Here is a 13,133-nt window from a genome sequence, read left to right on the forward strand (position 1 = left end):
TTGCTTTTGGCCCAGGGCGTGATCCAGGAGTCCTCCCAGGATCGAGTCCCACGTCGGGCTCCCTGCATGGAGCCTTCTTCTCCCTCTGCCTGTGTCTCTGCACCCCCCCCTCTCAAAAATGAATAAAAATCTTTAAAAAAATAAAAAATAAAATGCATGTAGCTATTTAAGTTGAATATCTTTTATTATTTCTCTTTTCTTAAATTTTAACTCTAGTACAGTTAACATACTAGTTATATTAGTTTCAGGTGTACAATACAGTGATCCAACAATTCTATACATTATTCAGTGCCCATCATGGTAAGTGTACTCTTTTTTTTTTTTTTTTTATGATAGTCAGACACAGAGAGAAAGAGAGAGAGAGAGAGAGAGGGAGGGAGGGGCAGAGACACAGGCAGAGGGAGAAGCAGGCTCCATGCACCGGGAGCCCGATGTGGGATTCGACCCCGGATCTCCAGGATCGCGCCCTGGGCCAAAGGCAGGCGCCAAACCGCTGCGCCACCCAGGGATCCCGGTAAGTGTACTCTTAATCCCCTTCACCTATTTTATCCATCCCCAACTCTCCTCCCCTCTGGTAACCATCTGTTTGTTCTCTAGTTAAGAGTCTGTTTTTTGGCTTGTCTCTTTTTTTCTTCATTTGTTCTGTTTCTTAAATTCCATATTGTGGAATCATATGGTACTTGTCTTTCTCTGACATATTTCACTCAGCAGGATACTCTCTACCTCCAATTTACACTGTGGGAAAAAGGCAAGATTTCATTCTTTTTACAGCTGAATAATATTCTTGTGTGTGTGTGAGAGACCTTCCATTCATCTATCCATAAACATTAGGGCTGCTTCCATAATCTGGCTATTTAATGCTGCACTAAACATAGGAGTACATACATCTTCTGGTTTTGATCATATCCATTCTGACAGTTGTGAAGTCATACTTCATTGTGGTTTTCTTTTTTTTTTTTTTTTTTTTTCTCATTGTGGTTTTCATTTGTTTCCCTGATGATGAGTGGTATTGACCAATTTTTGTGTGTCTGTCAGCATACTGTATGTCTTCCTTGGAGAAATGTCTGTTCACATCTTCTGCCTTTTCTTAAATTGGACTTTGATTTTTTTTTTCATGTTGAGTTGTGTAAGTTCTTTATATATTTTGGGTACTAACCCTTTAACAGATACGTCATTTGCAAATATCCTCTCCCGTTCACTGGTTCTCTTGTTTTGTTGACTGCTTCCTATGCTGTGCAAAAGCTTTTTATTTTACTCTGGTCCCAGTAGTTTATTTTTGCTTTTGTTTCCCTTGCCTCAAGAAACATAGCTAGAAAAATGTTATTACAGCTGATGTTAGAGAAATTACTGCCTGTGCTCTCTTTCAGGATTTTTAAGGTTTCAAGTATCACATTTAGGTTTTAGGTCAATTTTGAATTTATTTTTGTGTATGGTATAAGAAAGTGGTCCAGTTTCATTCATTTGCACATAGCTATATCATTTTCCCAACACCATTTGTTAAATAGACTTTTTCCTCACGAATTCTTGTGTATTCTTGCCTCCTTTGTCGAAGATTAACTGACCATGTAATTGTGGGTTTATTTCTGGGTTTTTATTCTGTTCCATTGATCTATGTGTCTATTCTTATGCCAGCATCATACTGTTTTGATTACTATAGCTTTGTAACCGCATCTTGAAATCTGGGATTATCTGTGTTATCTCTAGTTTTGTTCTTTTTCAAGATCGCTTTGGCTATTCAGGATCTTGTGTGTTCCATAGATATTTTAGAATGATTTGTTCTAATTCTGTGAAAAATGCTATGAATATTTTCATAGGGACTGCATTAAATCTATACATTACTTCAGTTGTATGGACACTTTCACAGTGTTTACTCTTCCAAACTTTGAGCATGGAATATCTTCCCATTTCTTACTGTTGTCTTCCATTTTTTTCATCAATATTTTATAGTTTTCAGAGTACAGGTTTTTTACTTCTTTGGTTAAATTTATTTCTAGGTATTATACTTTGGGAGCAATTGTATATGGAATTATTTTCTTAATTTCTCTTTCTGTTGCTTCAATATCAGTGTATAGAAAAGTAACAGATTTCTATATATTGGTTTTGTATACTGCAACCTTACTGAATTTATTTATCAATTCTAGTAGGCTTTTGGTGGAATCTTTAGGGTTTTTTGTATACAGTATCATGCCATTTTCAAATAATGAAAGCTTTTCTTCCTTGCCAATCTGAATGTTTTATATTTCTTTTTGTTGTCTGATGGCTATGGCTAGAACTTCCAGTACCATGCTGAATGAAGGTGGTGAGAGTAGATATCCTTATCTTGTTCCTGATCTTAGGGGGAAAAACTCTCACTTTTTCCCCATTGAGGATGATGTTTGTTGTTTCATATAGGGCCTTTATTATGTTTAAGTATGGTCCCCATACCCTGTTAAGGGTTTTTATCATGAATGGATGTTATACTTTGTCAAAAGCTTCTTCTGTATCTTTTAAAATGATCATGTGTTTTTTTTTTTTATCCTTTCTCTTGTGGATGTGACATATGATATAATTTATGACTACTGAACCACTCTTGCATCCCAGGAATAAATCTTGCTTGGTGATGGTGAATGATTTCTTAAAAATGTATTGTTGAATTTGGTTTGATAGCATTTTGCTGAGGATTTCTGCATATACAGTCATGAGAGATACTGGCCTGCAGTTCTCTTTTTAAGTGGAGTCTTTAACTGGTTTTGGTATCAGGGTAGTGCTGGCCTCACAGAATGAATTCGGAAGCTTCCTTTCTTTCTATTTTTTTGAATAGTTGGAGAATAATAACTATTGACTCTTTTTATTTATTTATTTATTTATTTATTTATTTATTTATTTATTTAAAGATTTTATTTATTCATGAGAGACACACAGAGAGAGGCAGAGACATAGGCAAAGGGAGAAGCAGGCGCTTTGCAGGGAGCCTGAAATGGGACTTGATCCTGGGATTCTGAAGGCAGGTGCTCAACCACTGAGCCACCTAGGTGTCCCGGTCTCTCCTTTAAAAATTTGGTAGAATTCATCTGTAAAACACGCTAGTCCTAAACTTCTTGCTTTGTTTATCTGAGTCCTCTCTTTTTTCTGGGGAGTTTGGCTATAGGTTTATTAATTTTGTTGATCTTTAAAAAAAAAAAAAAAAAAAAAAACAGCTCCTGGTTTCATTGACTTCTTCTATTGGTTTCTTTTCTTTTCTTTTAGTTTCTATTTATTTCTGCTCTACTCTTTATTATTTCCTTCCTTCTATGGCTTTCGTTTGTTCTTCTCTCCCTAGCTCCTTTAGGAGGTTTATTTGAGGTTTCCCTTGCTTCTTGAGGTTGGCATGTATTGCTGGAATCTTCCTTTTAGAACTGCTTTTGCTACAGCCTAAAGGTTTTAGACCACTGTCTTTTCATTTTCATTTGTCTCCATATATTTTTTGATTTCCTCTTTGGTTTCATTGTTTAGTAGCATGTTACTTAGTCTCCACTTATTTGTGGTCTTTCTAGAATTTTTCTTATGGTTGATTTCTAGTTTCATAGTGTTGTGGTTGGAAATGACATTGCAGGACTTTGACCTTTTTGCATTTGTTGAGACTTGTCTTGTAGCCTAATATGTGATCTATTCTGGAGAATGTACCAATATGCACTTAGAAAAAAAGGTGTATTCTACTATTTTAAAATGGAATGTTCTGGGATCCCTGGGGTGGCGCAGCGGTTTGGCGCCTGCCTTTGGCCCAGGGCGCGATCCTGGAGACCCGGGATCGAATCCCACGTCGGGCTCCCGGTGCATGGAGCCTGCTTCTCCCTCTGCCTGTGTCTCTGCCTCTCTCTCTCTCTATCATACAAAAAAATAAATAAATAAATAATTAAAATGGAATGTTCTGAATGTATCTGTCAGATCCACCTGGTCCAATGTGTCTTTCACAGGCACTGTTTCCTTGTTATCTTCTGTTTAGATGATCTGTCCATTGATGTGAGGTATTAAAGTCCCTACTATTATTATATTACAACCAATTACTTCCTTTATGTTTGTTATTAGCTGTTTTATGTATCTGAGTTCTGCCCTGTTTGGTACAGACATATCTATAATTGCTATACTTTCTTGTTGAATTGTTCCCTTGATATAGTGTCCTTGTCTCGTTACAGCCTTAGTTCGAAAGTCTATTTTGTTCAATATAAGTATTTCTACTCCAGGTTTCTTTTCACTTTAATTTGCATAATAGATGATTTTACAACCCATCACTCTCAATCTTTAGGTCTGAAATGAGTCTCTTGTAGGTAGCAGAGAGATGGGTCTTTTTTATCAGTTACCACATACGTCTTTTGATTGAAGCATTTAGCCCATTTATATTGAAAGTTATTTTTGATAGGTATGTATTTATTGCTATTTTGTTGCTTCTTTTATGACTGTTTTTGTAGTTCTTCTCTTTTCTTCTCCACTGTCTCAGTTTGTTGACTTTCTTTAGTGATTTACTTGGATTTCTTTCTCTTTATATTTAGCATATCTATTACCAGTTTTTGATTTATGATTACCATTAGGTTTATATAGAACATCTTATGCATGTAGCAGTCTATAGTAAGTTGATGATAGCTTAAGTTTGAGCTCATTCTTTACTCCTCCCCCCATGCCCACCACATTTTAGGTATATGGTGTCATACCCTACATCTCATTGAATCCTGTGGATGATTTTTACAGATTTACTTAATTTCATTGCTTCTGTGCTTCATACTTTCCTTACTCCTGCTTATGGTCTTTCTTTTCCATTCCAGAGAACCCCCTTTAACATTTCTTGTAGAACTGGGTTAGTGGTCATGAATTCCCTAACTTTTGTTTGGGAAAAACTCTTTCTCTCTCCTATTTTGAATGATAGCCCTGCTGGATAGAGTATGCTTGTTCACAGGATTTTTTCTTCCAGCACTTTGAATATATCATGCCACACCCTCTGGCCCACAAAGTTTCTACTAAAAGTTAGCTGATAGCCTTATGGGGTTTCCCTTTTATTTAACTGTTCTCCTTTCTCTTGCTGCTTTTAAAATTCTCTATCACTACTTTCTGCCATTTTAATTACTATGTGTCTTTCTGTGCCCCTCCTTGGATTGATTTTGTTATGGGCTCTCTGTGCTTGCTGGATCTGGATTTTTGTTTCTTTCCTGATATTCGGGAAGTTATCTTTTTTTTTCTTAAAGATTTTATTTATTTATTCATGAGAGAGAGAGAGAGAGAGAGAGAGAGAGAGAGAGAGGCAGAGACACAGGCAGAGGGAGAAGCAGGCTCCACGCAGGAAGCCCGACGTGGGACTCGATCTCAGGTCTCCAGGATCAGGCCCTGGGCCAAAGATGGCGCTAAACCGCGGAGCCACCAGGGCTGCCCAGGAAGTTTTCATCAGCTATTACTTCTTCAAATAAATTTTCTACCTCATTTTCTCTCTCCTTTTTCTAGGATCCCTATAATATAAATGTTTTACACTTGATGGTGTTAATGAGTTCCCTAAGTCTATTATCATGTATTATATTTTTTTTTCTCTCTCCTGTTCAGCTTGATTGCTTTCCATTACTCTGTCCTGCAGGTTGCTGATCCATTCTTCCATGTCCTCTAGTCTATTTGTTCCATACTGTATTTTTTAAAAATAGATTTATTTGTTTATTTCAGAGAGAGACAGGGCAGAAAGGGCAGAGGGAGAGAAACCCAGCAGACTCCTCAGTGAGTACTGAGCCCAACACAGGGCTAGATCCCACAACCCATGAATAATGACCCAAGCCAAAATCTTCAGTTGGATGCTCAACCAACTGAGCCACCCAGGTGCCCCATATAGTATATTTTTAATTTCTGTCATTGAGTTCATCTCTGATTGTTTTTTTCTAATGTTTTCTATCTGTTAAGGGTCCCACTCTTTTCTCAAGTCCAGTGAGTATCTTTTTAACCACTAAATCTCTATCAGTCATATTAATTATCTCCATTTTGTTTAGGTCTCTTGCTGTGATTTGGTCCTGTTCTATCATTTGGGATATATTCCTTAGTGCCCTCATTTTGTCTAACTCTCTGTGATTGTTTCTATATGTTAGGAAATCAGCTACATCTCCTGTTCTTGAAATAATGGCCTTATGAAGAGGTCCTGTGTTGTCCTGGACACAATGTCTCCTGTTCACCAGAACCAGGTGCTTCAGGAATGTCTCCTTGTGTGCTTCTTGTGCCCTGCTACTGTGGTTAAGCCACTTTTGCCTTCAGTTCAGTCATCTGAAATGGCTATCTTTGCCTTTTATGGGTAGGATTTTGTCCCTCTGTTGTTAGTGCACTAGTCCAGGGATCGCCTGGGCTTTAACGGAGTCAGACCAGGCATTTGCCAGAGATGTTGGGGCAGGGCATGAGGTGCCAGCAACATCCATGCTGGTGGGAGGGGACCTGTAGCAGACTGGGACTAAGCTAGGTTAGAAGGAATAGTTCCACAGAAATGCTGCAGGGATGAGATGCACAGTGTCAGCAAGGTTTGCATGGATCTGCTGAGGGAGAGTAGCTGGTGTCCAGGCCTGGCTGGAGGGGGCATGTCCACTGTCAGTAAGTTAGGTAGCAAGTATGGGTACAGTGCTTGTTCCCACAAGGTAGTCATGTGTTTACACTTGTGGGCCCAGAAGGGAAATGGTGCCCAAGAGCTTCTTTATTCCTGGAGAAATCTCACCAGGATGGCTCCCCTTCCAACACACACTCTGATAGTAAACAAATCTCTCTCCAATACACCCCAGGTGTTTCTCAAACTGTTCCTTCTATCCTGAATCTCTAGGGAGCTATTTGTTGTGCTTTCTCTTTAAAAGTGGGAGCTGAGTTTCCTTTTACTCTCCTGGTTCTCCCGTGAGCCTGCTGATTTTCAAATTTCCAGGTTTTAGGCCCCACTGATATATTAAGAATTCAAGAAATTCAGCACCTCTGGTTTTCAAAGACAAATGTCACCGGAATTCCTCTTCCCCACCCAGGCTCCATAGTGTGAGTGTCTATTTCTTTGACCTCTGCATGTCCAAGGCATCTCTCCCCTCCACAGAAAATCCTGGGTCCACTGAGCTCCTTACTACTTTTCCACCCCTCCTACTCTCTTCAATGTTGCCTCTTCTCTACATTTAGCTACGGAGAGTCTGTTCTGCGAGTCTTTGGATCCTTTTCTGGGTTGTTTTGAGTTATGTGGCTGTTATCTAGTTGTATCCACGGGATGAGGTACACTTAGGGTACTCCTATTCTGTCATCTTCCCCAGTAGTTCTGAACATTTTTTATATGGTATTTGGCCATTCTTGTTTCCACACTTGCAAAACAGCTATTTATGTATTTTGCTAATTTTAAAATTAGATATCTTTTTCTTAATGACTTACAAGTATTCTTTATATATTCTGTATAATAATCTCTTATCTATTATATGTTATATAAATATTTTCTTCCAATCTACAAATTATTTATTTTATAGCTGCATGGTATGTTTTCAAATATAAAATTTTAAATTTTTAATGGGGGACGCCTGGGTGGCTCAGTGGTTAGGTGCATCTGCCTTCAGCTCAGGGCGTGATCCCAGAGTCCCAGGATTGAGTCCCACATAGGGCTCCCTGCATGGAGCCTGCTTCTCCCTCTGCCTCTCTCTCTCTCTGTGTGTCTCTCATGAATAAATAAATGAAATCTTTTAAAAATTAATTAATTAAAAATAAATCAAAAAAATAAAATTTTTAATGGTATCAAATGTACCAATCTTCATTGTGGTTTGCAATTTTATGACTTTTTCACAATATCTTCCCTATTCCAAGCTCATAAAGATATTCTCTTTAAAATTTTGTAACTTTGTCTTTCATACTGAAGTCATTAATCCATCTGACACTGATGGTATATATTGTATAAGCTAAAGATATAATTTCATTTTTGGGGTATGATATAAGGTAAGAATAAAATTTCACTTTTTACATATATATAGATAACTCATTGTCCCAGCAATACTAACATGCATTGTCACAACTGTCATATATAAAGTTTCTGAAACATGTGTGCCTATCTTGTCGCTCTCTGATATCTTTGTGTATTTCTGTGTCAAATCTATACCTCCTTAAATAGTATACCTTTATAAGACATCTCAATAGTTATTTCAGGCAAGCCTGCCTACCTTGTTCTTATCAGGACTATGCTGGTGCTTCCTGACCTTTTCAACTTCTCATATAAATTTCAGAACCAGACCCAGACTGTCAAGTTACACAAAACCAGCCAATCAACCAATCAACCAACCAATCAACAACAGCAATCTAAACTCAGCAGCAGCCTTTTGGGATTTTTATTGAAACTGCACTGAATCTATTTAGGAAGAACAGACACCTTCCTGCTCTTGAATCTTTCGATTCATTGACAAAGTATGTCTCTCTAGTTAGTTATCCTTAAAAGGTTTTCAACAAAATGTTATAATTTCTTCAAATAGAAGACTTCCATTTATTTTATTCCTAGGCACCTTATATGTTTTGTAGTCATTTTAAATTCCAGACACCATGTCATTACACACAGTTCCTTATACAAAATAATCCCCCAGAAGTAGTTTTCAACAATGTAGGTATTGACAAAATTAACAATTCATTGTTATCTAGTATCCAGTACATATTCAATGTTCCCTAGTTATCTCAAAAGAAATCTTTTCACAGTTGGTTTGTTTGAATCAAAATCCATAAAAGGTCTACAGCATTCTTTGTTAAATCCTTGAAGCCTTTATTAATCTAGAGAAAAGTCCCTTACTTTTTCCTCCACCCCCTTTTGTTTAATGCTAACTTCTTAAACTGATTCGGTTGTTCTGTAAAATGACTTACATTTTGGGTTGTCTGTTTCTTCATGGACTCATTTAACTCATTTCCTGCTTTTTCTTTTTTCACTCTTAGATATTAAGAGTTAGCTTTAAATATTTGACCAGAATCAGTTTTAACTTTGTAAGTCATATTAAACAATCGTGTTGTATACTTCTTATTGCCTCACATTGGAAAGCATATAATGTCTGGTTTTCCTACCTCAATGAAGCTAAGATTCATCAGTGGATTAAGGTAATGACAGCCTTCTCTTCTGTGTATAAAACTCATCTTTCATCAACTTTTCACCTAATGGCCCCAAACATTTATGAACTTTTCCTGAAGAAATTATTACAGTGATGTATTTTATTACATTAACTTTATTCTAATGTTTTCTTGCTAGCATGTAGACATGCAGTTGATATCTATATGTAGGCTTATATGTAAACCAACTTGGTAAAAACTTCTGCTAATAATTTTTCTGCAGATTTTTGGGTATTTCAGGGATATATTTTATGTGTGTGTGTGTGTGTATATATATATATATACATATATATACACACAAATATTCATATTTAATCATTTTTCAATCTTTACATTCTTTTTATCTTTTCTATTGAACTTCCTAGAATTTCCGGAACCATGATGAAAAGTAGTAGTAGTAAGAGTGGGTATCTCTGTCCTTCTCCTGATTCAAGGAAATGCTTTTTTACAATTCATAATTGACTAGAATATTTGTTAATTTTTTCTGTGGAAAGTTTTTATCTTTCCTTGTCTGCCAAAAGTTGTCATTTTAGTTGTGAATGAGTGAATGCTTATTTTACTGAACATGTCAATGAGATTTTCCAATGTTAAACCAATTTTGTCAAAGAACAAACCCTATCTTTGAGATTTTGTACATTTACCTCTATAAATTTCTTTACTTTCCTCTAGCTCAACTATACATTTAAAAAATTAATGAGGGGATCCCTGGGTGGCACAGCGGTTTGGCGCCTGCCTTTGGCCCAGGGCGCGATCCTGGAGATCCGGGATCGAACCCCACGTCGGGCTCCCGGTGCATGGAGCCTGCTTCTCTCTCTCTCTCTCTCTCTCTCTGTGACTATCATAAATAAATTTAAAAAAAATTTTTTTTAAATAAATAAATAAAAAATAAAAAATTAATGAAAAAATTCTGGCATTTTTAATGTTTTCTGTAATGAAGGTTTTTCAGAGAATACAGTTAATGATACCATCAAAAACAAAACTGGAATCCTCTTTATAAGATTTTGAAAACACAAATTCTCTTTTAGATTGATTTGAATATGATTCCACTTACAGGCAACAGAATTTTTAAAAAATAATTTCTAGGGCATCCCTGGTAGCGCAGCGGTTTGGCACCGCCTGCAGCCTGGGGTGTGATCCTGGAGACCTGGGATCAAGTCCCACATAGGGCTCCCTGCATGGAGCCTGCTTCTCCCTCTCCCTGTGTCTCTGCCTCTCTCTCTCTGGGTGTCTATGAATAAATAAATAAAATCTTAAAAGAAATAAAATAAAATATATTTCTTAAAGATTTTATTTATTTATTCATAGAGACACACACGGGGGGGGGGGCAGAGACACAGGCAGAGGGAGAAGCAGGTTCCATGCAGGGAGCCTGACGTGGGACTCAATCCCAGGTCTCCAGATCATACCCTGGCCTGCAGGCGGCACCAAACTGCTGCGCCACCGGGGCTGCCCAAGACAAAATATTTTTAAAAAACATTTTAAAGTTATGTTTTTAAAAAATGAGACATGAGGCATTTGGGTGGCTCAGTTGGTTAAGCAGTAGACTCTTGATTTCAGCTCAGGTCATGATCTCAGGGTCATAAGATCCAAACCCCATCAGGCTCTGAGCTCTACACAGAGTCTGCTTGAGATTTTCTCTCCCTCTCCCTTGGCCCTTCCTCTGCTCAGAACATGTACATGTGTACTCTCTCTAAAATAACTAACTAGGGCAGCCTGCGTGGCTCAGCGGTTTAGCACCGCCTTTGGTCCAGGGCATGATCCTGGAGACCCAGGATCGAGTCCCACGTCGGGCTCTCTTCATGGAACCTGCTTCTCTCTCTGCCTGTGTCTCTGCCTCTCTCTCTCTCTCTGTATGTCTCTCATGAATGAATGAATGAATGAATGAATGAATGAATAAATCTACAAATTTCATATGATATCATCCCCAAAAGTACACAAGAAACTAAATTAATAGTTTTACATGTTATACATCTAATTACAATGTTTTTGGATTATTTAAGAGCTGCTTTAAGGAAGGATTTCTATTTTTATGACACTGTATATACAATAATCTTAAGATAACAAGCCATAATGAAAAAGATTTCAACAGAGAATATAAAATCATTAACAAAGTGGAGCTTTATATAAACATGCTTAAATGATCAACTGTTTTTGTTTTTTTTAATGTGGAACACTTCATAAATTCTCCTGTCATCCTTTTGCAGGGGCTATGCTAATCTTCTCCGTATTGTTCCAAGTTTAGTATAGGCACTGCCGAAGTGAGCATCAATTCAAGGATTTTTAATCAGAAAGGGAAGAGCATGATAATTAGTCCCACCTTACATTTAATTTCACTCATTTCCATGTTTGTTCTATCACACTGGTCTCCATGTTATATTATATCATATGCTCCACAGATCGGAGGGGCAAGGCCTCTCATAGCAAGTTACTCAAAGTTAACTGAATTGAAGTGTTTTGACCGAAAGCTCTTTTTATAATTTTGGTTCTCAGAATAACTCTAATCCATTACCATTAATTCATGACTATTTCATGAAGCTTCTATGTACTAGGTATTATCTTGGGAATATGGCAGTGAAGAAAAAGACAAAAACCTCAGCATTCATTTAGTTTATAGTCTATGAAAAGAGAGAGAATATAAGTAAAACACACTATATGTCAATGTTGTAAATCCAATGGAAAAATAATAAAAGAGGAAAAGGGGTTTGCAAATGGGGGTGAAATTGCAACTTTTTTTTTTTTTTGAAGATTTTATTTATTTGAGAGAGACCAAGAGCAAGGGAGATCTCAGAGGGAGAGGGAGCAGGAGAGCAGACTTGCCACTGAGCAGGGAGCCCAGTGTGGGACTTGATCCCAGAACCCTGAAAACATGACCTGGGCTGAAGGCAGATGCTCAACTAACTGAGCCACACAGGTGCCCCTGAAATTGCAGTTTTAAATGAAGTGCTCAGGAAAAGCCATACTGTGAATGTAACATTTAAGTAAAGATGTAAAGGAAAAAGAGGAAATAAGCCACAGCTACGCATGTATTAAGGAGAAAGTGTTCCACACAGGGCAAGCGGTGTATAAAAAGATCCCAATTTAAGAGCGTGCCTGGCAGACATGATCAAAGTAGATGGAGACACATCATAACTGGTAGATGAGGACATACAGGAAATGAAGGGCCAGACCCTTCAACAAGGGTGAACAAAAAAAATTTTTTTTTGTAAAAGGCCAGACAGTAAATATTTTACACTTTGTAAACCATTTATAATCCATGTCACCTATTCTTTTGTTGTCTTTAACTGTTTTAAATATGTGAAAGCCAGTCTTAGCTTGCAGGCTATATAAAGGGTACAGGAAACTATAGTTTGCTAATCCTTGTTGCAGAGTTTTGTAGGTCACTGAAAAGTCTTTTGCATCTTTTTAAAAGATTTATTTATTTATTTGAGGGGTTGGGAAGAGGGAGAGGAAGTAGAATCTCAAGCCTCCCAGCTGAGTGGTGAGCCTGATACAGGGCTTGATCCCATGACTGTAAAATCATGACTTGAGCCAAAATCAAGAGTTGGACACTTAATCAACTGAACCACGCAGGCACTCAACCTTTTGCCTTCGGAAATAATTCCCTGGTATCATAAAGTACAAAAGAGTATCTCATAAAAACTAATAAAAATAACCTGATAAAAATTCAAGTTTCTACCAACTAAGCTACACATTTGTCTATAATTTAAAACCAGCATGCATTCTGGGACACGCAGGTGGCTCAGTCGGTTGAGCATCTGAATGGTGATTTCAGCTGACATCATGATCTCACGGGTAGTAAGATGGAGCCGCAAATTGGGCTCAGTGCTCAGCAGGGAGTCTGCCTGAGATTTTCTCTGTCCCTTTCCCTATGCCCCTCCCTTCACTCGTGTTTTCTCTCTCTCTCAAATAAAAAATCTTAAAACAAACAAACAAAAAAAACATGCATTCTAAACCTGTCAAATTTTTCAGAAAAGAGTTATCCTTCACTTACTTATTTAGCAAATATTTACTGAATGCCAACCAAGCACTGCACAGTTTTAAGGAAGAAAATAGAATATAACCTCATTGCCCTAATAGAA

At 37.4% G+C, this 13,133-nt stretch overlaps 1 protein-coding gene and 1 non-coding gene across 12 annotated transcripts in view; both read right to left on the bottom strand.

Annotated features, from left to right (window-relative positions):
- Window positions 1-13,133, bottom strand: part of ERC1 (ELKS/RAB6-interacting/CAST family member 1) — a 549,485-nt gene that overhangs the window by 312,690 nt on the left and 223,662 nt on the right. The window lies entirely within an intron of this gene.
- On the bottom strand, window positions 11,214-11,318 carry LOC121480439. The gene has a single exon (XR_005984962.1). It is a non-coding gene; the product is annotated as a U6 spliceosomal RNA (small nuclear RNA).

Source organism: Vulpes lagopus, chromosome 21 (genome assembly GCF_018345385.1).
Source record: "Vulpes lagopus strain Blue_001 chromosome 21, ASM1834538v1, whole genome shotgun sequence".
In the NCBI taxonomy this organism is placed as follows: domain Eukaryota; kingdom Metazoa; phylum Chordata; class Mammalia; order Carnivora; family Canidae; genus Vulpes; species Vulpes lagopus.